General features: G+C 42.8%; 1 pseudogene; it reads left to right on the plus strand.

Moving 5' to 3' along the window:
- The window catches only part of LOC123989592, a 349,650-nt pseudogene extending 345,694 nt beyond the window's left edge, over positions 1 to 3,956 (plus strand).
- The last annotated feature ends 6,367 nt before the right edge of the window (positions 3,957 to 10,323 follow it).

Below are 10,323 nucleotides of genomic sequence, written 5' to 3' on the forward strand. Positions count from 1 at the left end.
ACAGCCCGGCCCTAACAATCACCCTCTGCAGCACGGTGACCCCTTAGAGGGACTGGGTGGAGGGCTCCCAGATATGCCCGAACCTTCCTTGGATGTAAGTTAGACACACATGGGCTACGTCCCAAATGGTAACCTATTCCCTATATAGTGCACTACTTATTTAGAAAATAGAGTGCTATTTGAGACGTATATATTAGTGATGGGTTATGGGTTAACCGTGGGTTATCCCACGGTCTGCGGTAATATCCACGTGGTGGGTGGGTTTAGGGTCATGAAATATTTCGTGGCTGAAGGTTGAGTAAATGTAATTTATTTTGTGCGATTTATATCTACAGGCTACATATAATTTTTGTTGTCTTTCATTGTTTTTATCTGCTGTTATTGCGTAAGCCTAAGCTTTAGGGCCTAACGCCTCGATCACACCGACAGTGTCCAAACAGCTAGGTGTGTGAGCAAGAACAGTTCAACATTCACCTTCTGCGACCATTTCTGTCAAACCGTCTACAGCACACAGTTTGATGCTTACGTTGGATGAATCCTACCTACGCACCACACAGAAGCAACTGCCTCAGCAACGCTGCGAGGCAAACGCACCGTTTCACTGGAAACGAATGTACTTCTGGTGTACCAAACTGAAATGACGCCGTCGGTGTGATCGAATCGTAACTGTATGCGCGCCAAATACACTGAAAAGGACTGTGTCGGAGTTTAATTCAATCAGAGACCAGCTGCAAAATGGAGAGTTGAAAATAAATTAAAAGAACGGAGGGCCAGAACAGTAGTCTAATGTTATGAGAAGGGTTGGGCCAGAACAGTAGTCTAATGTTATGAGAAGAGAGGGCCAGAACAGTAGTCTAATGTTACGAGAACGGAGGGCCAGAACAGTAGTCTAATGTTATGAGAAGAGAGGGCCAGAACAGTAGTCTAATGTTATGAGAAGAGAGGGCCAGAACAGTAGTCTAATGTTATGAGAAGAGAGGGCCAGAACAGTAGTCTGATGAACGGAGGGCCAGAACAGTAGTCTAATGTTATGAGAAGAGAGGGCCAGAACAATGTTAGAGAAGAGAGGGCCAGAACAGTAGTCTAATGTTATGAGAAGAGAGGGCCAGAACAGTAGTCTAATGTTATGAGAAGAGAGGGCCAGAACAGTAGTCCCAGAACAGTAGTCTAATGTTATGAGAAGAGAGGGCCAGAACAGTAGTCTAATGTTATGAGAAGAGAGGGCCAGAACAGTAGTCTAATGTTATGAGAACGGAGGGCCAGAACAGTAGTCTAATGTTATGAGAAGAGAGGGCCAGAACAGTAGTCTAATGTTATGAGAATGTTAGAGGGAGGGCCAGAACAGTAGTCTAATGTTATGAGAACGGAGGGCCAGAACAGTAGTCTAATGTTAGAGAAGAGAGGGCCAGAACAGTAGTCTAATGTTATGAGAAGGGTTGGGCCAGAACAGTAGTCTAATGTTATGAGAAGGGTTGGGCCAGAACAGTAGTCTGATGTTAGTTCTGATGTTATGAGAACGGAGGGCCAGAACAGTAGTCTAACAGAACAGTAGTCTGATGTTATGAGAACGGAGGGCCAGAACAGTAGTCTAATGTTATGAGAACGGAGGGCCAGAACAGTAGTCTAATGTTATGAGAAGAGAGGGCCAGAACAGTAGTCTAATGTTATGAGAAGAGAGGGCCAGAACAGTAGTCTAATGTTATGAGAAGAGAGGGCCAGAACAGTAGTCTGATGTTATGAGAAGGGAGGGCCAGAACAGTAGTCTAATGTTATGAGAAGGGAGGGCCAGAACAGTAGTCTAATGTTATGAGAAGAGAGGGCCAGAACAGTCGTCTAATGTTATGAGAAGAGAGGGCCAGAACAGTAGTCTGATGTTATGAGAAGAGAGGGCCAGAACAGTAGTCTAATGTTATGAGAAGAGAGGGCCAGAACAGTAGTCTAATGTTATGAGAAGAGAGGGCCAGAACAGTAGTCTGATGTTATGAGAAGGGTTGGGCCAGAACAGTAGTCTAATGTTATGAGAAGGGAGGGCCAGAACAGTAGTCTGATGTTATGAGAAGAGAGGGCCAGAACAGTAGTCTGATGTTATGAGAAGAGAGGGCCAGAACAGTAGTCTAATGTTTTGGTAAGATGGCCAGAACAGTAGTCTGATGTTACGAGAAGAGAGGGCCAGAACAGTAGTCTAATGTTATGAGAAGAGAGGGCTAGAACAGTAGTCTGATGTTTTGGTAAGATGGCCAGAACAGTAGTCTGATGTTACGAGAACGGAGGGCCAGAACAGTAGTCTAATGTTTTGGTAAGATGGCCAGAACAGTAGTCTGATGTTACGAGAACGCCAGAACAGTAGTCTAATGTTTTGGTAAGATTGGGCCAGAACAGTAGTCTGATGTTCTGAGAAGGGTTGGGCCAGAACAGTAGTCTGGTGGGTGTGGTTATTGCTGGTGGGTGTGGGTTTTCTGTGTTGTTGTTTAAAAAAAAATGTAAATTGTTTATTTGGGATTTCAAAGTGGACTATTACAGATCCTAAATTTGTGATGAGACACGTTGGAGTGGAATGTACAGATATCATTTTTTTTGTGTGACGCTTTTTCATTCACCGTTTCCATGTCAAAGTTAGATCGACCTTCTCCTGCAGATCTTTACTAAAGAGCGTGTTTTCTTTTTCTCTTCTCTGTAGCTCCTTCCAGAGCTGGCTAACCCAGATGACTTGTTGTCTTACCTCGATCCTCCAGACCTCCCGAGCAGTAGCAACGATGACCTTCTCTCGCTCTTCGAAAACAACTGACTCTGATTCTAGATCAGTTCATTTTTAAAAATGTATAAAAAAAACACTTCTAGGACTGCCTGGAGTTGGACCTATAACATCTGACCTGAGACCTGCTCCAGTACTTGACAAAGATGCACTCCCTTTCTCCTTTTCCTCTTGTACAGTTTGCATTGATTCTCCAGCAGACTGACTGACAGACTGAATGACTGACAGACTGACTGAACAATGTTTTAAAACTCAAAAAGACACAGCAGGACAGGGTAGGCAGTGAGTGATGTCTGCCTCCCTGCAACGCCCCCATGTGACCATCGATGATACCAGCTATCTGATATTCAGTTCATTTTGTATTCTACCAGTGTCTGTGTGCACATTTAGGAAAGTGTTGATGCGTTTTTTTTAAATTCATATTTTGTTTCCTTTTAAAGAAAAAAAAGAGGAATTAATTAAATATATAAGGGGGAAAAAAACATATTGGAAAAACAAAATGTCCTGCACTACCTGGCCAGTGTGTGTAATGTTCACGTTATTGTTTCACCTTATAAGACACAGCGTCTCAGCTTCCTGTTGTCCCAAACGTTGTCACAGTTACTGTCTGTCTGTGTGTCTGTGTGTCTGTCTGCCTGTCTGTCTGTCTGTCTGTCTGTCTGTCTGTCTGTCTGTCTGTCTGTCTGTCTGTCTGTCTGTCTGTCTGTCTGTCTGTCTGTCTGTCTGTCTGTCTGTCTGTCTGTCTGTCTGTCTGTCTGTCTGTCTGTCTGTCTGTCTGTCTGTCTGTCTGTCTGTCTGTCTGTCTGTCTGTCTGTCTGTCTGTCTGCACATCATGTGAAAGCACAAGATATAACAACTCATACATCTCAAAGGGAACAAAACACATTTAAAGTGACAGCTTTGTCTAACATTTACGAGAAACATTTACGAGAAATGTGCGATTTTTGGGGGGGAAATGTTCAACAGCTCCCACTTTAGTTTCAACAACAACGAAAAAAGAAAACAAATGTTTTGGTTCAAGTTTTTTTTGTTTTCTTTTGGGAAGTGGAGAGGAAGGAATCTTCCCTTCTTCTTTTGGGAAGTGGAGAGGAAGGAATCTTCCCTTCTTCTTTTGGGAAGTGGAGAGGAAGGAATCTTCCCTTCTTCTTTTGGGAAGTGGAGAGGAAGGAATCTTCCATTCTTCTTTTGGGAAGTGGAGAGGAAGGAATCTTCCTTCTTCTTTTGAAATAAAGAGCGATGGATGAAACCAAGTGGAGGGAGAAGGCAATCATCCTCTTCTAGGAGAGAGAGTCTACCCTACAGCATAGACATTTATAATCTCCAATCAGAGAAATACATTTTCGTACTGTGACTGTATCTTGTTTCTTTATTATCCTGGACAGAGTAGAGTCACCAATTGATTGATTAATTGATAGTCATCAATGGTAAAGGAAAGCAGACGTGGGAGAATGATGTTTGTTACCAGCGTTATGGGTCCATTTGAATTGAAGGCAGTCAATTCAGGAAGTTAACTAAAATTCCAATTTAATCATTAATTCCAATTAAATAATTAAAACAGGGCATATATTTTCAATTACTCTCAATTAGCTGAAAAGGGAGAAGCTATTTAACTACGTCAACATATCACTTCCAGAATTGATTGACATCTATTTGAATTGTTCCCAACCCTGTGGGTTACTATTTGAGTTTCCTGTCAGGCCGATATCAAGCCAGTTAGAGCTCCTATCTTATACGTCTTTCTTCTCTGCATGCGCCCCCTGGTGTTGCTCCACTCATCATTCTCTCTTATCTTCTCTTCATGCATCGCCTGGTGTTGCTCCTCTTATCATTCTCTCTTCTCTTCATGCACCGCCTGGTGTTGCTCCTCTCATCATTCTGTCTTCTGTGCATGCGCCCCTGGTGTTGCTCCTCTCATCATTCTGTCTTCTTCTTCATGCGCCGCCTGGTGTTGCTCCTCTCATCATTCTCTCTTCTCTTCATGCACCGCCTGGTGTTGCTCCTCTTATCATTCTCTCTTATCTTCTCTTCGTGCACCGCCTGGTGTTGCTCCTCTTATCATTCTCTCTTCTCTTCATGCTCTCTTCTCTTCACCGCCCGGTGTTGCTCCTCTTCCCATTTTATAGAGCTGCGTCTCTAGCTCTCCCTGTTGAATTCTGTTATTAGTAATCATTTTAAAAAGTTCCAGGTGCCAGGCCCTTGTCTGGGGGTGTTCTCCCAGTAGTAAAGATAGTGTGTGACTGAAATAGCACGCTGTTCCCTGTATAGTGCACTACTTTTGAGGGTACTAAGGTACCATTGCTGACAAATGTATGGTGTGCTTTTTAAAGTTGCTGTTATCACCGCTTTCTGTCTTTCTGTGTGTCTTTTATTCAACAGTAATATTGGATGGGATAGTGCTGTTATCACAGCACACTGATATTATGGGTTAAAATTGGCTTTCGTTTTGTTTCTACTAGCTTTTTGTTGCTGGAAATTGTGACTTCATCAAACATTGTGAAAATGCTTATCATAACCAAAGAGGGATTGGGAAGTGTGTGTGCGTGCGTGCGTGTGTGTGGTGTGTGTGGTGTGTGTGTGTGTGCGCGTATGTGTGCGTGCGTGTGTGCTTGCGTGCGTGCGCGTGTGTGTGTGCGCGTGTGTGTGTGTGGTGTGTGTGTGTGCGTGCTGGTAGTTATCCTTCATTTCAAAGATATCGAGGAAAACTAGCAGGGATCATCCGTCAGTCACCACTGTTGTAACGAACGTTTGTTTTTAAGTTCACTTCATGACAAGAGTGTTGTTGAGTATGCAAATGTATTATTTTTAAAGAAAAGCTATTGTAAATATAATTTGTGAATATTTTTATATCATCTTGATAATTCTCTGTCCTTTTACGTTAATTAGTCAAAGTCCAACGGATCTCATCCTCCCGAAACAAACCCAACACTGACCGGGTTGGGTCTCAAATTGAGCCCTATATAGTAGTGTTGCCATGATGCCAGTATCGCGATTCTACGACACCGGATTTTCCTTGGTAAATAACACAAAATATTGTGTTTACAGCTTCAAAATAAGACATTATTAGGACTGTTTTCGTCAAAGACATCGAGTCTCCTTCATGTTTTGTTTCCTTTGCTTCCTTACTTCCTAGTATCGCGACACGTCTGGTATCGCGACACGTCTGGTATCGCGACACGTCTGGTATCGCGACACGTCTAGTATCGCGACACGTCTGGTATCATGACACGTCTAGTATCATGACACGTCTAGTATCATGACACGTCTAGTATCATGACACGTCTAGTATCATGACACGTCTAGTATCGCGACACGTCTAATATCATGACACGTCTAGTATCGCGACACGTCTAATATCATTACACGTCTAGTATCGCGACATGTCTAGTATCATGGCACGTCTAGTATTGCGACACGTCTAGTATCGCGACACGTCTAGTATCATGACACGTCTAGTATCGCGACACGTCTAATATCATGACACGTCTGGTATCGCGACACGTCTAGTATCGCGACACGTCTGGTATCGCGACACGTCTAGTATCGCGACACGTCTAGTATCATGACAAAACTACTATATAATGTAAAACTGCTATACATTTGACCAGGGCCCATAGGGAAACTCATAGAGCTCCGGTCAAAAGAAATGCACAACATCTTCTGTCTCATCTCATAGGTGAACCTAATCCCCTCCAAATGTCTCATTGTCAGCTACATACTGCAGATATCTCTCTCTCTGTGGCGGTCCGTCCACTTTAACAGATATCTCTCTCTCTGTGGTGGTCTGTCCACTTTAACAGATATCTCTCTCTCTCTCTCTCTCTCTCTCTCTCTCTCTCTCTCTCTCTCTCTCTCTCTCTCTCTCTCTCTCTCTCTCTCTCTGTGGTGGTCTGTCCACTTTAACAGATATCTCTTTCTCTCTCTCTCTCTCTCTCTCTCTCTCTCTCTCTCTCTCTCTCTCTCTCTCTCTCTGGTCTCTCTCTCTTTGGTGGTCTGTCCACTTTAACAGATCTCTCTCTCTCTCTCTCTCTCTCTCTCTCTCTCTCTCTCTCTCTCTCTCTCTCTCTCTCTCTCTCTCTCTGTGGTGGTCTGTCCACTTTAACAGATCTCTCTCTCTCTCTCTCTCTCTCTCTCTCTGGTGGTCTGTCCACTTTAACAGATCTCTCTCTCTCTCTCTCTCTCTCTCTCTCTCTCTCTCTCTCTCTCTCTCTCTCTCTCTCTCTCTCTCTCTCTCTCTCTGTGGCGGTCTGTCCACTTTAACAGATATCTCTCTCTCTCTCTCTCTCTCTCTCTGTCTCTCTCTCTCTGTGGTGGTCTGTCCACTTTAACAGATCTCTCTCTCTCTCTCTCTCTCTCTCTCTCTCTCTCTCTCTCTCTCTCTCTCTCTCTCTCTCTCTCTCTCTCTCTCTCTCTCTTTCTCTCTCTCTGTGTGATCTGTCCACTTTAACAGATCTCTCTCTCTCTCTCTCTCTCTCTCTCTCTCTCTCTCTCTCTCTCTCTCTCTCTCTCTCTCTCTCTCTCTCTCTCTCTCTCTCTCTCTCTCTCTCTCTCTCTCTCTCTCTCTCTCTCTCTGTGTGATCTGTCATAACGAACCCCAGTGGACCCATTTTAGAATCCACTGTGTTCCTAGACATTAACTGTCCTGTAGCTTCTCTTTCTGTCGTAAGGCTATGTCCCAAATACGCTCCGTTTTGGGACGTAGATTCTCTCTGTCTCCCACCTTCTTCGTCCCTGGTGTCATTCATAACAGACTAGTCGGGCCTTCTTTTTATTTTTTATTAGATACAAATGTAAATAAAATGTATCAAGTGTGATAAAGCAATATTCACAGATCTTCTTTTGTGCTCAAATGTTGTAGAGTAAAATTTGTGTATTTTTCGAGAACTAACATTCACATTTTTAGGTTAAGAATGGACAATAATGATTCACAAAAACTGTGGTAGCTATCCACTATCCGCTATCAGAGAACTATGTGAATATCAGAATTGTTGCTAATTATGGTCAATATACAAGTGGTATTTTAAAGATACCACAGCCTTATGTTAAAGAAATGTTTGATATTGTTTTTATTTTTGTTATTGAAAATGTGTTTTTTTTTTAAGCTTAAAGACCATTTACATGTTGTTTCCCATTTTAAATGCTGTTTTTTTTGGAAGGGGGGGTAAATTATTTTATATTGTTTTTATTTTATTTTAAATGTAAAGTTAGACATATAATTTAATTTAACTGTAGCAATGTACTGATTTAAACATCCTGATTATTGTAAACCTAACATTTTAAACTTCATTATTGCTCTAGAAATAGTTACAGTGCAAGAGATATTTCGATAGAATAGCTGATATTAATGTGTAAAATCTGTCACTTAAATCATGAAATCAATTGATCAATCAATCAATCAATCAAATCTTCTTGACAAAGGACTGCCAACATCAACTTTTCTTAAAAAAAAAAAATTGAAACCTAAACTTGATCGTTCCCACGGCGATACCTAGCTCTGGTCCCGGGGTGTGTTTCCAGAGCTAGGAGATGCATAGCTATCATTTCACATTTTGCCATGTTTACATATGAACAGGTTTGTGTAGAGGGCAACCTAAATCTGTAACAATCATCCCGGAAGTGTAGTGTTTCTGTGGAAAATACGGTCTCAAACAGGAAAAATTAAAAACAAACACTGAGAGGCGGCGCACCACCCGTTTAGGCTTTTAGGGAACGATCTGCATGGGAGATATCTGTTGGCCCTAAGATAAACCTGGACACAATGTAAATTAATGGAGACACTTTGTGAACAACAAATGAGTTCATTTTCCCTGCGAATGTGTATCGTTTTTTTTAATTCAGAATATGAAGAAGCTTGCAACCTCTTCAATTGGTAGAAGGTCTGACTTGAAAATGAAAAACGTGTTAGTTATGCTGGTCTGTATGAAAAATATTTTCTTGGCATTTTTTTTTTGTGACCCTTCTCTGTAATTTGACCTCTTTTGTTACTTAAGGGGGACTGGGACAGCTATGTTTGACCTACATGTTAATAATTATCTTCCGTGTACTAGTCTATCACCTGAGTATCTGAGGTGCTACAACTGTAAAAAAAGAAGAAGAAAATATTGAGGAAAATACCAGGGGGAGGGGTGAATTGGGGGGTCCAAACCCAAACAGATTGTATCCAAATCCATAGGTTGGGCATTTTTTTTAAATGAAATCTAAATAGTACAAGCTAAGGTGAAAAGGTGGCCATTTCGTCTCAATGTTTGTACATTGTATGTACAATCGTTTCATATTCTAAAAACTGGTCAGAAAAATAAAAGGAACTAATTGTGATTTTTAGTCTTGCAGAATTATTGTATGTAGTTAGATGATGTGACAAGCTAATATTTATCTAATAAATATGTATTCAGATGATATCTGTATATGTTTTTCTTGTCGTCAATTATTTTTCTGGATTATAAACCAAGTTGAGGCCCGAGGGGCCTGCCCTATACCATACACCTGAGTCGTCAGGAGGACCCCGGACGTGAGTAGGTACATGTGACTGCCAAAACGACAACATAAAGTATTATGTTAGCATTGCCATGCTAGCCAAAATAATGGCCTGCCCGGCATTTCTATACGTCACACTAAGCATTACCTCAGGAGCCTTAAGCATTACCTCAGGAAGCTTAAGCATTACCTCAGGAAGCTTAAGCATTACCTCGGGAAGCTTAAGCATTACCTCCGGAACCTTAAGCATTACCTCGGGAACCTTAAGCATTACCTCAAGAACTTTAAGCATTACCTCAGGAACCTTAAGCATTACCTCTGGAGCCTTAATCATTACCTCGGGAGCCTTGAGCATTACCCCAGGAAGCTTAAGCATTACCTCGGGATCCTTAATCATTACCTCAGGAAGCTTAAGCATTACATTTACATTACATTTACATTTAAGTCACTTAGCAGACGCTCTTATCCAGAGCGACTTACAAATTGGTGCATTCACCTTATGACATCCAGTGGGACAGTCACTTAACAATAGTGCATCTAAAACTTAGGGGGGGTGGGGTGAGAGGGATTACTTAACCTATCCTAGGTATTCCTTAAAGAGGTGGGGTTTCAGGTGTCTCCGGAAGGTGGTGATTGACTCCGCTGTCCTGGCGTCGTGAGGGAGTTTGTTCCACCATTGGGGGGCCAGGGCAGCGAACAGTTTTGACTGGGCTGAGCGGGAGCTGTACTTCCTCAGAGGTAGGGAGGCGAGCAGGCCAGAGGTGGATGAACGCAGTGCCCTTGTTTGGGTGTAGGGCCTGATCAGAGCCTGGAGGTACTGAGGTGCCGTTCCCCTCACAGCTCCGTAGGCAAGCACCATGGTCTTGTAGCGGATGCGAGCTTCAACTGGAAGCCAGTGGAGAGAACGGAGGAGCGGGGTGACGTGAGAGAACTTGAGAAGGTTGAACACCAGACGGGCTGCGGCGTTCTGGATGAGTTGAAGGGGTTTAATGGCACAGGCAGGGAGCCCAGCCAACAGCGAGTTGCAGTAATCCAGACGGGAGATGACAAGTGCCTGGATTAGGACCTGCGCCGCTTCCTGTGTGAGGCAGAGTCGTACT

The sequence above is a fragment of the Oncorhynchus gorbuscha genome, linkage group LG11 (genome assembly GCF_021184085.1).
Source record: "Oncorhynchus gorbuscha isolate QuinsamMale2020 ecotype Even-year linkage group LG11, OgorEven_v1.0, whole genome shotgun sequence".
In the NCBI taxonomy this organism is placed as follows: domain Eukaryota; kingdom Metazoa; phylum Chordata; class Actinopteri; order Salmoniformes; family Salmonidae; genus Oncorhynchus; species Oncorhynchus gorbuscha.